The sequence below is a fragment of the Vidua chalybeata genome, chromosome 2 (genome assembly GCF_026979565.1).
Source record: "Vidua chalybeata isolate OUT-0048 chromosome 2, bVidCha1 merged haplotype, whole genome shotgun sequence".
NCBI lineage: Eukaryota > Metazoa > Chordata > Aves > Passeriformes > Viduidae > Vidua > Vidua chalybeata.
Window position 1 is genome coordinate 88,758,751 of NC_071531.1, and position 16,300 is coordinate 88,775,050.

Genomic DNA, 16,300 nt, shown 5'->3' on the forward strand with positions numbered 1-16,300 from the left:
CCTTCTCCTTCTATTACAAACCTGCCGCCATCGCACAGCCTCCCGGCGCCACAGGTGGGCACCGCCCCGCCGCCCCGCGTGCTGGGAGCTGTAGTTCGAGCGCCGCAGGGCCGCCTCGCAGCTGGCCGGATTGGGACTACAGCTCCCAAGAGCCTCCGCGGCGGGAAGGCGGTTGATGGGCATCCACAGCGGCGGCGGTGCCCCGGTTCGTGCCGGGGCTGTCCGGGCGGGAAGCGGCGGCGGGACCCGCTCTGGGGCCGAGGCCGGGGCCCTGGCTCGAGCTGGGGTTGTCCCGGCTCCTGAAGGGCCCCGCAGCTCGAGGTGCCTCCCGGGTGCTCCCGCTGGTGGCCCTTTGCAGAGCTCTCTTGGGGCAGCGTCGCTCTGTAGCTTGGGCGAGGCTGCGGACTCCAGTGTGCTTTACCTGCAGCTACTCACAGCCTTTTAAACAGCAGCGAGACGGGAGGAACGCAAAGATAAATGGGCGAAATGCACCCCCAGGCTTTCTGACATTTTGTGCTTTAGGCATGCTCTGTCTTACTGAGCGAAATAAGTGTTTTCCTCTAAACTCCAGAAAGCGATCGAGCGCCACGCTCCAGTCCTGGGGAGCCTCTCCGGCTGTGTCCTGGTGCAGCAGCTCTTGTGGCAGGTCCGACACCGAGCTTGGGCTGTATGAGCCCGGGGCAGCCTCTTCAGGTGCCTTTTAATTTTCGCTGATTCTTTCTGTAGTCCCACAGGGCTCTTTGTGCTATACTGCCACCATTTTTCCTGGTCTTCGGTTTAGCAATTTACAAATACAATGTCTACATGATTGTCCTCACACTCGAATCTTCGTTAACATTGATAAGCTAATGTGCTAGAATGTAGAATGATTTGTTCTTGTGCCTTTCCAAACCACAGCATCACATTCAGCCCCTTTGACATCTTTAGTAGGAAAATACTAGTAGAGGGGTTTGGGGTTTTTTTCCAGTTTACCTGCACATTTATGGTCTTACAGGACTGCGGATTAGTGATGGTCTTTGTTGGGTGATGGAAATTTATTTTTGACTCCTTTTATGTGCTAAAAATATAATCCATTACTGCCAGCAGTGTTGAATTTGCGGTTTGATCATGAACTACAAGCTTGAGTGCTTGGGTGAAATCCTTTTGAGGCTGTTGGGACTTTAAGGATCTCCACCAATATAAAATTGCAAGAATTAAAACAGGGAAAATAGTCAGCAGTTAGACATTGCACAGCTTCCTTATTAGATGCTGCAACAACACAGTATTCCAGTTATTAAAGTTTTTATTACCAGCCAATCAATCCTGAACACACAGATTAAATATAATAGTTTTAATTCAAATACAGAATCTGATTTTGAATTTTGTAAATTTTGCCATTCAAAACTAGTACAGCCAAACAATGCTAATTTTTTAAAGAAATTTCATTCTCTAGGGAAATAGGAGAAAAGGGCCTACAATCCAGTGATTGCATTAATCAATAATGAGAGAGATCAGGGAGAATCGCCCTCACTCAAGGGAGAGAAAAGCTGCTGAATACATGCTTTGAACAGGTTTTAACTCAAATTCATGATCTCTGTCAGGTATTTCAACATTCATGGACTCATAGAATACCCTGAGTTGGAAGGGACCTACAAGGGCTGTCAAGTCCAGCTCCTGGCCCTGCACAGTGATTCAAAGGCATCTACTGCTCAGCAGATACTGTAAAGTAAAGCACATTGTATTGGAGCCAAGAGAACCTGCAGGGGTTAACACCTCCATGTGCACGTCTGACTGGGGTTCATTTTACACAGGCTTTTATACTTCACAGGTCTGACATCCACCCTTATTTGTTTGCTTATCTAAAAGCTGCAGTTTTAAGGGTTGGGGTCTTACATAACATGTGGTTTCTTTATCCTAGGGCTACAAACACAGTACATAGTTCCTATCTAACATATTCATCACATTCATCTAACTGCTGTCATGCTTTTCTATAACTGTGTTTATTGATTACCTTCTTCTATTTTCTATCTATGAAAACAAACTTTATGACTTTGCATTTTCCTAGCCTTTTGTGACAGCCAACATGCCTTTCCTTTCTTACCACTGTAGCCTGCTAGGGCTAGGCCTCTGTTTGCAAAAGTGGTTACAGTCAGATACAGCAATTCCACTTCTGCTGATTCATACCTATGCTAAAGTGCTTATGTCACTTATGTCAATTGAGGCCTGTGTTTCAACAGGACCATCCCCATGTGCCTGACAGCATTGTCCAAATGTTCCTTGAACTCTGTCAGGCTGGTGCTGCGACCACTTCCCTGGGGAGCTGTTCCAGTGCCCAACCACCCTCTGGGTGAAGAACCTTTTTCTAATGTCCAACCTGAACCTCCCCTCACACAGGTTCAGGCCATTCCCTCAGGTCCTGTCACTGCTCACCACAGGGGAGAGATCAGTGCCTGCCCCTCCTCTTCCCCCCACAAGGAAGCTGCAGCCTGCAATGAGTTCTCCCCTCAGTCTCCTCTTCTCAAGGCTGAACACACCAAGTGACATCAGCCATTCCTCACAAGGCTTCCCCTCCAGACCCTTCACCATCCCTGTGGCCCTCCTTTGCACACTCCCTCTAGTTTAATGTCTTTTTTATATGGTGGCAGTCAAAACTGCACATGGGACTCAAGGTGAGGCCACACCAGCTCAAAGCAGAGCAGCACAATCCCCTCCCTCAGCCAGAGAACACTGTGAGAGATAGTTTTGAAAGCTTTACTGAAATCCAGAAAGGTTACATCAGCTGGCTTCCCTTGATCAACTAGGTGGGTTAACTTGTCATGAAAAGAAATTAAGTTTTCCAAGCAGGACTTTCTCCTCATGAACCCGGCTGTGACTGATGACTGCATTGTCCCATTTTGTGTGTGTGTGAGCAGAGAGTACTTTTATGCAAAAACCACTACTAATGCAAAAACAACCAGCCAAAAACAAGAGCCACAATACATTGTGTATATTGAGTATATATTGAGTATATATTGATCTCATATGTCCTTTGATGTGTTTTCTACCGGGCCTAAATGCACCTACTACCATTAGAGTTGCCAGTTCCATAAGGTGTGTAGTGTATACAGACATGGATAAAATTGCATCTCATAGTGTTGCTTTTCCAGGTTTTAATAAAAAACCCAAATGCTCTCTCTCCTTCACTAACTACTTATTTTTTAGCTAATAATTTATGTTATTCCACAATAGCTGGCCATCTGATTTCGCTTTTACTGCACTGCAAAACAATGCATTCATTGAAAATCAAATAGGTCAGAGAGTAAGAAAATAAACTTATTCCTTAAATGTAGTGTAGGTAACATGCTCTCAGTCTCAGCCTACACATTACCTCAGGGTAATGTGGTTTTTGGAGGGTTTGGTTTTTTTTTTTATCTGAAACCTTATCCTAATTATCTCGTCTCAACTTGGCCCTTGATAAATTAATCAAACCATAATCTTAATTCAGATTGTCAAGTGCTGATGTCAGTGCCATTTAAACATTTCCTCTGCATTGTCACTGTCTCTTGATTTATTCTCTGCACTAAAGCAGAATCTTTCTGCAGGGTGGATGCAAAGGTTTTATTGACCTTGTAAAGGCTTTGGCACAAGTTGACCCTTAATTTTAAAGCCAGAAGGACCTACTGGGTAATTAGGTTATTTAGGTATAGTCTAAATAAAATTTTCTAATAAATGTTTCTCCATTTGAACATGCATAAGACAGAAAAATGTGAATTAGGAAATGAACACCAGTACTTCAAATAGCATCTGCTTTCCTTTTTTTTTTTTTTTTTTTTTTTTTTTTTGCAGTCCTTAGTGTAGGTTTATTTATAGAAGGATAGAAGCTTAATCAGAATTTGGAGTCTATGTGGAGCTCTCATTAAGATAGAGAAAAGGCATTTTTGTTCCAAAGGGCCTCTCCAAGACAGAGGGAAATTTAACATCAGATGTTTTTGCAAAGCACAAGAACTGTGTTCCTTTCACATTACCTTTGAACAAGAAGTTTCTGATTTCTTCTGCCTCATCCTGCAAGCAAGGGGCCAAGTATTCTAGAGTGTCAGCTCTCTCCAGTTATCTCACAAATAAAATTACTTGGCCTTAGGTCACTGTGGAAAATTTACATCATCAAGTAGCCTTTTCAGAAATAGAAATAGAGTAAAAGTCTTTCCCAGTGACACTGATACAAACCCTCTGGATGAGATGTGGACACGGTGCACTGGGATCCAAACATTCCTTGGTGAAAAAATTTATGACTTGAATGTTTTGTTTTACAAGCATGTGTTCTTTTCGCTCTAGTTACTGTAGCATTAGCAGAGTGTCTGCATTAACTTGGCTTGGAGCAGTAATGCAGTTTTCAGCCAAATCAAGAGCTGCCTAAAGTTGATTAAGTTCTCAGAGTAGTTTTGAAGCATACCCTTTGAATGCCTTTCAGAGAAAATTAAACCTGTGCCCTGTGCTTCAAATAAGCTTAATAGGGGCATTGTTTTTGGCTTTGTTCTGTCTGAACTCACCCAGTCATAAGACCAGCTAGCTTGCACTTAAGACTTATTTACCACTGATGGGCTCTGAAACCCTAGAAAGCCCCATGACATGCTGAGGAGCTCATATGCTATATAAAGAGGTCAGTGCTCTGTGCAGTGTCCTCATTTACACAGCATTTATCATTCTTTTAAAATCAGCTTTTAAAATAACTTTACACTCATAAGTGTCCAGGAAAACAAATACACATTGATGATATGTTTTAATCACTTAAGCCAAATACTGACATTTTGTTGTCATAAATTCTACTCCTGTTTAAATGAAACTTTCCCAGTCTCTCATATCTTAGTGTAGTTTGTCACAAATGACATGTAGCTGATTTTCATTCCAGTTGTTTTACAGATGATTTAGATTGACACTGCTGAGAAGAGCAGCACTCCTACTTCCATCTGTCCCCTGCCTTAGCCTCACTTCTACTGCCATAGGTGAATTCTATCAGAAAACTGATCTGGATTAATACTGTCCTCTTGTGTCTAGGGATTTTGTTGTAGTTGAGGTGTGTGTTGTGTGTTTTCTGCATTGGGTTTAGTCTGGATCAGTTTTCCAAAGTTTCTTTTTAGATGTTGTGCAGTGGTTTGGTTTTTTTTTTTGTGGGTTTGTTTTTTTTTTTTGGGTTTTTTTTGGGTTTTTTTTTAATATTTTCTGATTATAAATCAGTGAGTGGAAACATGAAATACAATTTACATTCTTGGAAAATAGTTGTCTTACAATGGTTCTGTGTGAAAGGAGAACTGAAGACAAGGTTGTTCCAGTCCAAATTAAGGTAATTCCACATTACTAACAGCATGTATTAGCAGCAAGAGATTAAGAAAAGAGTTTGCGCTTAGTTCAAGCCATGATTTTACTGAAAATGTAGGTCACACTAAATTTTCCACATAATTAAACAAAATTAATAATACTGATTAAGATATATTCCAAGTGGGTTTGAATAGCATGCTGATAAAATGGGATTTGTTTTGAAACTCCCTGGAATTGAAACAATATGAGAGACTACTTAGGTGGATATTGGGAACAGAAGTTTTCTGAGCAAAAAAAAAATCTTTTCTCTTTTAACAGGACAGCAACGGCAATCTTTGCAAACTGTGTATTCTCTATTAAACCAAAATTCTTGCCTATTAAGGAGAAGAGCAAGTTGAAATAATCCATAAAAGAAAACAATAGAGTAGTTAATTTTGTGCTGAATAACCAAGTGCCATACTTATTTCTGAGATTTCAGAAGGAAAATACCAGGTGATGCAAGTGTTGTAGAGCTTTGTCTTCATGTAGAGAAACAAGAACTGTAGAGATTGTATCTTGATTCAATATTTAAATTAAAATATTCCATTTATATTTTTAATGCATGTGACGCTGTAGTAGTGAAATGTCATATAAAGAAATGAAGAGCAATATTCTCTCTCTCCACAAAAGAACCAGGGAGTTTTTTTCCCCCTGGCTAAAATTGCCGTGCTGTTGTTCTTCTCTCATTATTGGAGAGGGGAAACTCTGAATAAAAAACAAATCACTGAATTGGGTTTTAGTTATGTTATTGTTAATGTAAGAATTTGGGGTCTGCAGACTCTTATGTCCATGTACCTGATAATTCTATGAAAGGCCTGGATAGTTTACTAATTGAATCAGTAAAGAACATAAGCCCAAATTATGTAAGTTAATTCTTGTTACTCTGGGAGGGTCAATATGTAAAGACTGTTAGAATTAATTTTTTCCCAGTACTTCTGTACTTCAGCAAATCCATAGATTCATAAAGTTGTTTAGGTTGGAAGAGACCTTTGAGCTCATCAAGTCCAACCATCCTAACTCTGCCAAGTCTACCACTAAACCATGTCCCTAAGTGTCACATCTGCACATCATCTAAATACCAGGAGTGGTGACTCAACCACTTCCCATGCAGTCCATTCCAATCCTTGCTTCAGAGACTTTTATCTCAAATTTTGCTTTAGAGTCATAACGCTAAAACCATGCCGTACTTCCCTAGAGCAGATGACTTTTTTTTTATTTTATAGCAATTTACACAATTCCTAGGATCCCTTTCATGAGATAAATCAAATCATGTAAGAAGATAGTCACAGAAGGCAGAGCATGCAGCAGGTTTCAACCATCCTTCAGTCAGCCATTCTCTTGTAATGGAAAAATAGTTTTAATTTTAGTCCTTGTTGCTTTTTCAGGTGACATGTAATTAATGCACAGCTACTGCTGAAGGCCTTTGGATATTACAGCTGTTATTAAGAGCAACTGCCTATGCCCCGTTTTGTTAAGCCTATGGCTCATTTAATCCTGCTTTCCCAAGTACCTCAATTCTTTTACTTTGCTATTTAAACATGGAAGAGGATAATCTTCATTCATATTATTTGAGTTCCAATGAGCTAACAAACAACTATGACTTAAGAACAAGAAGAAAATCACTGTTTAAGGCAAGAATTTTGTTAATTTCTGCTATAACTGAAGGCAAAATTATGTTAAATTTGAAGAACTTTGCCAGTAGAATGTTCCCCAATTCTGGAATGACTTTGCTTAAATCTTACTACATGAAACTCACTTTTGATGCTCTTCCTTGATTTCTATATGGCAGAAGACTATTCCTTTGACTTTTAGATGTGCAAATAATACATATTTATATGGGTTCTGGTGAGTAAGGAGTACATTAGCAATATTGTATAAATGTACTGAGAAACCATAAAGACTACATTGCATAAATCACCAAAGACACGAGGAAACGCTATTTGTGGTAAATGCTTTTTATGACATGCAATTGTTTGGATATTAACATTCCTGATGTATTTCAGGTAGGTGAAATTTGGTAAGTATTTGGTAAATAATGTTCAGTCATTGGTAGCTTTTACAGGAACTGAACCACCGAGACATAAAAGATTCTGAATCTCAATGCATCTATCTGTAAGAATACAATAAAACAGTTTTCACTAGCTCTTCCCACTTATGATTAATTTACAAGAGAAATAGCATTTTTATTCAAGGGGGAAAAAAATCTCAGTAAAAAAAATTCACACAATAATCAAGAAGTGGGATGCTGTTCAGTTAGATTAACCTTTCATTTTGTCCCAAAGGCATTTGAGAGACAGAGACTAGTTCTTGGATCAATATTGAACTGCAGTAAGACATTGCTCTGCAGCCTCTTATGTCAATATTCTACTAGCTGTTGCCTGTAGTTCATGTAAATTAAAGAGCATTTTGCCTTTTTCCACTTGCCTTGAGAGGACAAAATAATAGAACATTCATTACTGTCGTTTCATCTGTAGGTTGCGCTTTATAACTAAGACTTCTACTGATTGTTTTAGGATCATGTGGTGCACTTAAATGTTTAGAAAGAAATTTATTATCTTCTTTATGTTATTTCATCAATACATTAAAGCTAGCAATGTGAATCAACACAATGTTGTTCTCTTTCAATCTAATTTATATTCCATTTTATTTCAGGGAGGTTATTTTACTGTCTCTAAACTCTGCTTGAGGTACTTTGCACGTAGCCCAGGATGAGGGCAGAATAATATCCAACTGTTAAATACTGTTTTCCTATTCTAACTGCAATAATATATTTCATGGAGATTGCACTAACAAGAGTTAAAGTTTTATTTAATGGAATTAAATGATCCATTTTCAGTATTTGTTGCTTTGTGCTCTTTCTGCAATTTTGCAATAGCTTTCAGTTTATCAGTCTCTTCATTTAAAGGTGAGCAAAGCAGAAGGTATTTTACTCCAAGTTAAAAATGCACCTAGGTGAGGGAATAGGTGATGAGGCACTATAAAAGATGCTGATGGAGTTCTATCAAGTTAGATGTCACAAACTGAAATAGAGTACATAGTTTCCAAAAAGTTGTTATCTAGAAAATTTGACCTGTGTCAGATAACCTTTCCATATTGCTTGTAAAAACTGTGCTACACACCAGTTCTGACCATACTAGATAAATTGACAGGATATTTTGCATAACTGGCAAAGTCACAGGCTGTAAGTTTAAAACAAATCAATTTATTGGAATCTTATTATTAGAGTAACACTCATGGGGGGAATTCAGTGCTTTCATCAGGAAGACCAGTGGCTCTCTAAATGGTGATAAGAGTTTCCATTGTAATAATTGTGAGAGCATCTTCAGCTGGATCAAAGGAGAATCAGGGAACTGTTATCATCATCCTTCAGCTGACCCTAACAAGTACTCCAGCATATACATAATAAATTTCTCTTGATTATCTTCAACTATATGCAAAAATATATCTGATCTGTTGTGCCTACATGCGTAGACTGTTCTGTGTACCCTTTCCTTTCCTGCATATGCCAGAACAGTTTCCAGAGGTTATTTAAAATTACCAATCCATGTACAGATTGGTCTCCTCCTTTGCCTACAGCATAAACTACTCAGGGAAGTTCCTTGGACTTCCTGATTGTCAGAGCAAGAATTAGCCAGCATATCTAGACAGGTAACACCTAACCTAAGCACAGCTGGTCTGCCTAGGGCAGTCTCCAAGGAACTCCCCCTCATCTTCTGTGTCAGTTCCTTCATTTTTAAACTGGGTAGGAGTTCAGTCAGTCAGGAGATCTGTTACTGTGCTGCAAGTCAGCCCATTGCCTCATGTTTGCAGAAACTAGCAGGGAAGTGCTCAGCCTGCTGGGGGGACTGGCAGCAGCTCTTGCCGAGCAGCACCCAAATAGGAAGCTAGAGCAGGTGGCCGTCACTGCTGGTGACACTAGCCACGGTCAGTCTTTTGGCCTCCTCATGGTGGCTCGTCTGCAGGTCCAGATCAAACCAGGAACTTGAGTCCATGAGGATCTGGGACAGAACCAGGGAGGTGCAAGGCTGGATGCAAACATATTGACAACATAGTTCAGCTGAGAGACCATGGGTAAGAGCCTAAGGTCAAAGGCACATGAGCAAAGGACAGGCAGGAATTTTCAGTCTTCTCACAGCAGTCTTTCAAGGCTCCACAGCTGTGCTGACAAGGCTGGCACTAAGCCCAAGCCACCAGGCCCTCTGGAGAGGTGACAGTCAGAATTCTAACAGCTACATCATTCTTGTAAGTACAGAGCAAACAGAAATTTCCCTCTTTTAATGCAATTATAATATAAAGTCCATAGATCCTGCCAGAGGATTTATTTTTGGCAAAGGATATCCAGAAGTCTTGCCTTGCTGACAATCAAATAAAACCATTTCAGTCTACAATTAGGCAATGACACAGAGTCATTGTCATTTTACATTTACAATGTCATTTACAGTATGCAAGTAAGAATTTTTTTTTTCTGTTTGTATATTGACATGCCCCTTGAGCTTCATAAATGCTTATCAGAACCCTTTTTTGAGTACTTGTTTGAAGCTAACATAATAAAAAGTAATTTGTCGTTTGTTTGCAGATGTTACCAAATTAGTGGTTACCATGTGACATCTGTGTAGCATCTGTTTAACAGATTTCCTACAGGCATAATTACCAGCAGCAGTTGCAGTCCTGCCACAGTGTGTTTCAAGAGAAGCAAAGGAAGTACTTCTACATAAATCATCAAATGGTCTTTAAATAATTCAAATGCAAGGCTCTAAACAAAGACCTTGTAAAGCTTAAAGAGCCATCCTGAACTTATGATCCCTTTGATAGACAGCCTACAGCGCAGCACTGCACAACACAGGTTTTCACCACAGAAACAGAGTGTTACTTTTGTGTTCTGAACCTCATGAATGAATGTGGGCCATTGATAGAGGATCAGTTTCAATCATTCTTCCCAAGTGCATATTTCAAAAAATAGCTTTTTAGTCTTTCATAAACTCTTTATTTAGCCTACGCATTAGCAAATGCAAATCTTTCAAATCTTGTAAAAATTGGTCTTCAGGACAGATTGGGAAATGCATTCCCTTTGGAAGGTGTTTATTTTATGGCAAGGATAATAGTCTTTGTAGCCCAGATAGAGTATGCTATTTACTGTCCTTTTCCATAACTCAGCCCTGAAAAAATAATCTATTTGTTAAGCTATTGTTAAGCTAGTAAAAATGCTATTTAGTATTCAGTTAAATATTTTTTTTTCTTTTAAAGGGGGATGCAATTCAATCTCTAAATGAAGACAAGTCCTGAAACAGAGTAGAAATAGTTTTTATTCTTAGAGATGTATAGTCAAACAAATACCTAAAGTTCTTAGGTCAGTGAAAGGTTTGGCTCTATTTTCAAGTCTGTTTTCTGTCTATGTGTAATCAAGTGACTGTTGTGGAGAAGCTTTCTACAGTAGCATACACATTCTGTCCTCTTTAAAAGACCTCCTTGGCTGAACTGTAATCAATGAGGAATACCTAGGATGATAAAAGTTTTCCGGAAATGTATTGGTGTTTTGGTTTTGGCTCTGGTTAGACAACCTAAGTTAGCTGTTACAAGTAAAATATCAGTCACTCCAGAAGAAGTTGCTATTCTAACCTGAAAATAAGCTAATAAAAGTTAGCCAAGCAGGCTAACTTGGTTTTTAGTGCATATTCCCTAAGAACGCATTCTGTCAAGTCACAAGTCTTTTCCAATCCTGCGACCTAATTCCACAATCTCTTCCCCTTCCACCTGCATCCTGCCCCACGCAGTCTCATCATGCTGGAGCTGTGGCTTCACCAAATCTATCACATGTCTCTGCACAAGAATCTGTATTCAAGAGGTTTCAGTGCCAAAGCAGCCTCACAAAAGCACATAATGGTTTTTGTACTATTATAGATATACTGCAGTGGTGACTTCTTTTGTAGGCAATAGCTTGACACCTCCAGCTCTGCCAGTGTATCAAATGACCTTTAGAAGGCCATGTTTTCCTCTTCCTCTGGAAGAGCTTTGATTAATGATTTAGAGATTAAAATTCTACAGCTCCTTATATATTTCTGGAAATGTCTATTTTTCAAGCACTGCTGAATATTATACCTTCATTTCTAAAGTATAAATAGAAGTTCTAATTGTGGCATGCTGATTGACATTTTGTAGTGAAAAGCAGGTATTACACTGAAAGTGTTGATGTTTTAATCACAATTTAAATATTGCACAAAAAATACTCATTTCAGGTAGTAATGTTACAGCCTTACACCAATTAAAACAGTAAATCAATTGAAACTGAATATATATTTCCTTTGGATGATAAAGCTGCTGTTTATGGATTTGAAGCTTTTATCAATGGAAAACTCATCACTGGAGAGATAAAATATTGTTGTACTTTGCTTTTGATGTAGTTCCTTCAATCTCAAGACCTGAAACCACTTAATTAGTAATGAAGATGTACAATGCTAATCTTAGTTTCTTAAATCTCTCACGTCTTTTTTTGTTGCCATTTAGCAGTATTTCACTGTAGTCATTAGTCATGTCATTTAAGAGAATATTGACTAAGTTTTCTGTCTATAGAGATTAAATGACTTCTTTTGGGAAAATCTTTCATAGGTTAAAGAAAAGAGTGGTGAATCAAAAGAATAGGTAATATCAAAAAGCTATCAGTCAGGGTGATGGAGCTTAGCAGATGGACCAAAATGCACCAGTGTGTTGAATATTGTGGCTTAGTGCCTACCAGAAAATTAACAATTGTCCTGTTACAGACTCCTTGCTGAGTCGTGTCTTTATTGGGAATAGAACTTATTTAGACCACACATTTGATACCATTCATCAGGTTTTGCCAGAAATGAAGGAATTATGAAAAGTTTGAGATTTTATATTGTTATTATCAATTCAATGCTTCATCAAAAACAAATAGTAGTTTCTGGTTTAGCTTTTAGTTTCAGTGCCTCTAAACACTAATTAGATTATTGTTTTGGAAAACATGGGTTTTAATGAGATCATTAAATCTTGTTTCTGGTTTTTGTTTTGGGGTTTTCTTACAATATTTTTGTAAAAAGTGTTGGAAGTTAATCTTCATGTTCTACAGCTGTGATCTAACCACCTATGTCACTGCACTGAGTTTTCAGAATGGCTGTAGCTCCTTTCATGTGCCAGCTTCTGTGTCACTGTGGCAACAGGACAAAGCATTGAATGAAAATATGCAGGTTTGTTAAAATACAGTCTTAAAATAACCTCTTGTTAAGAAGCAAAAGTTTCATGCCTGGAGGAATGTAGTTACACAAGAGACTTCAATAAGCTTACGATTGTTTTCCTTTCAATTTCTCCTCTTTTGTTAGAGGATAATTGTTTGGATTCATTCATGTCATAAAGCAACTAAACCATAAACTTAGGCTTGCTGTGATTGGTAGAAGGCCTTGTACATCCTCTGAGGATGTACTTGCTCCTGGAGGACTTGGAAAGTTGAGTTGTGTTGGCACATCTCCTTTTTGAGTTATCTGCTGTGTCTGTGCTGCTGTTTCTCCTTTGGCCTGCACATATTGACCTCTGTCTGCGAAATGGGAGGTGATTCTACAACATCATGTGGTATATGTGGTATCTTGGGTCTTTTTTGTATCTTGATTGTATTATTAAACCTATCAAATTGCTTTTTTAATGCTATTGTGGAAGTAAACTAAGAAGCAAGGTCTGCAAATTAAAGCTAAAAAAGAAAAAAAAAGACATGCAGTTTTACTAGTGAGGTTTTGAACAGTTAGCCAGGAAAAATGATGAACTCACCTTCTCTGAAATCCAGTCTGGCTAGCAGTTATGCTTTGCTTTAGAAAATAAATGTAATGTGTTATAGAGGAGATCATGCCAAATGACCTCTTGATCCTTTCTAGCCTTTTAAGCTATGAATACCCATAATGAATCAATGTGGTTATTCTTTGGGTAGCTTAGGAACAAAAATTTGTCTAACAAGTTTGGTATTCCCCACTTTGTTTAAAGAGTTAAAAAGGAAGGGTGCCATTCATGTTTTTTTTTTTTTTCCTCTTTATTTAGTGGATTTTCCATGGATATGGATATTGACATACCATCCAATTGACATACTATCCAAAAACATACACAGCTGTACAGACAGAGGTAAATTAATTTCACTGTAGCCATGCTTCTGCCTTGGAAGTTCTTTTGTGTATTTAAAATGGAAGTTTTATCCTAGAAAACACTTGTGTCTCATCTCTTCGACGTTACTGTTCATTCTGCAAGCAGCTTGGTTCTCTGTTCTTCTCAGCTGAAAATTTCTGTTGTGCTTGAAGCCTTTCTGGTTTATCTTCCTATTTAAAAACACACTGGGGAAAATGAATGATATTTTAAAGAACATAAAATGTAAATGGAAACTGTACCTTGTAGACTTTCTAAAACCTTTTTGGGAACAGGCCTTGGGAACTACCTCTATTAAATCTACTGTTGTCATTCTCTGTCGTTACAAAATAATTAATATTCACTATCTTGTTATTAAATAAATATTTAAGTGTTTTTTTTTTTTCCTCTTCTAGGACAAACTGCCAGGCTGTAATTAAATTTGTTAATGAGGCTTTGTTCTGAATATCTAGATTTCTCAAGTGTACCTACCTCAAAAGTGGGTAGAGAAGCATCCAACAAAACGAGAGATATAATGCATAACTTGTACTGTTCATGATGTAACAATGAATATGCTAAAACATCATAAACATGAACAGCTTAGTTTTGATGAGTATTTCACATCATGGAAGAGAATGCATTTTGATTTGTTTTCCTAAGCTGAGCATTCTCAGAACGCTTAATTAATTTTCTTTTCAGTCACACAGAATCTTTTGAAAATTTTTTATCCTTTGCCTTATACCAGTAAAATTTTCCAACACAGTATCCAATAATTTCTGTTAAATCACAATTTTTTCCCAACTGTTGTGCTGCTGTTTGTATTTCCTAGAAATGTGACTACAGTGTTTGATACAGATGTTGCTTTTGGAGCAGTGGATGTGAACAGGCAAGTCACAGCTGAGGCTGGAACTAAGTGGATTCTATTAGTCATGTAATTTCTACACTAATTAAATATAAACAAATTATTAAACCATTACATTTTTAGGACTGTATTTATAATTTACACAGAAGTATTTATAGAAACTGTCAGTATTTTGTTCTAAGACATCTGGCCTTCCTAGATCTTGCATTCTGCTATAGTTGTTGCTGCTGCAGTGATTTTTCTCCAAGGTATTTGAATATTTTTCACTAAAAAGTGAAAAAGACATAGGTGGCACTTCTAGCACTCTGAAGCACCCACAAACAGAATCCAGGAATGACTGTGTCACAGATAAGCTCTTTATCAGCCCTGAAAAATAATTAATAAAAGGTTAGGTAGGAAAGGAGATATCAATTCAACCCCTCTTACTTTCACTCACAGAAACTCCTTGCCTGAGAAATGCACTTAAAACTCAAGAGAATATCTTAAAATATGTGATTCCAGGTTATTACTGTCACACACATTTATGAAGTCCCTGACACTTTTAGTTATTTTGAGCTCCTTTTTATATATATTTTTTCCTTACATAAGATAAAATGTTGCAGAGGTAAAAGGTAAAAGGCAAAGTCTTCACATGACTAATCTGTCCATCCACTGTTGAAATTGATTAAAATAAGTAAGATGACAGATAATATTTCCTTTCCAACCACGATGTCTTTTCTTATTCTTCCTTTTCATCAGTGTTGCTTAGTTTAAATGTATGAGTTTTGGGATTTCTTTCTGATGACAGCAACTCCCTTAAGGAAAGGAGAAAGAAAGTGATTCCTATTTATGCAAACCTTTCCTTCCCTAGTGGGAACACTTTAGTTCTTCAGGCATTTCATTGTTCCATTTTTGAAAACCTTTGTTTTTTATAGCATCTCTGTTCTTATCAAGGACAGTATGCACTTCTGGTTCACATATTCTTTTTAATTCTAGTACTTCTCAAAAACTGATGGTGGCAGTGATGACTAAAAGATTATATCTGTGATTTTTTTAAGATTTAGAATCAGTGCTGTTTGCAGAAGAATAAATTGGATAAGAACATGAAATCACAAAATACCTTTTTCAGTTTTTCATGTGATACCTGGGATATAGGTAAAGGACAGAGAATTTTCACTTTTCAGGCATTAGAAGTAAATGACATATATATTTGTTAAAACTCTGAAATATAGCTATATTCTGCTCTTATTCCAAAATAAGAATAATGAAGATGTTTGGGTACACTTGTAATGAAATAGTATTTGTCCACTGCCCTGATGATTTTGCTTTTCTTCCTGTAAGTTTGCATGCTTCTGTTTCAACCACAGCTTGAAACAACATTTGAAAAGCAGTTGTCCAATAAAATTATTATTTTAATATATTGCTCAAATTCTATGGCAGGCTCAGCTCTACACCAAGGAAAGCCAATTGCTTTACATGTTTTGGATTTTTTTTTCAGAGAAAGAATGAATACAATTTGGCACAGACTAGTTCCTCTATTTCCTTTTTACCCAAGAGCCAGTTGTTACTTTCTTGTCATGGCTTAATTTTATGCACATTGTTATTATCAAACCAGCAAAACACACTGAACCATGAGCAGGAATGTGTGGCAGTTTGTAATACTTCTGTTCTGATATTCCAGTAGTAAATCTTAAGCTTGTGTTTCCATATTGTTGCTCCATGCTTAATATTTTAATGGTCTTAAAATCAGTCTTTACTCATGGATTTCACTGAATTTTCTTTCTTTTCAATGAACATCATACATGATTTGGCACTACTGAAGGGGTTTACTACAGTAAGTAAATCACTTTGGTTATATTCTCAAGAATGCTTTTTGTGTGGAATGATTATCAGTGCAAGCCTCTAACATGCAACTTTTTTTTTTTTTCCTTTAGGCCAGCTTTTAAGATTTTTCTGTAATTTAGTCTGTTTGAAGTAAATTTGCCCTAATAACAAGCACAGTCACATCTGACTATTATGTCCCCCTAAATATATATT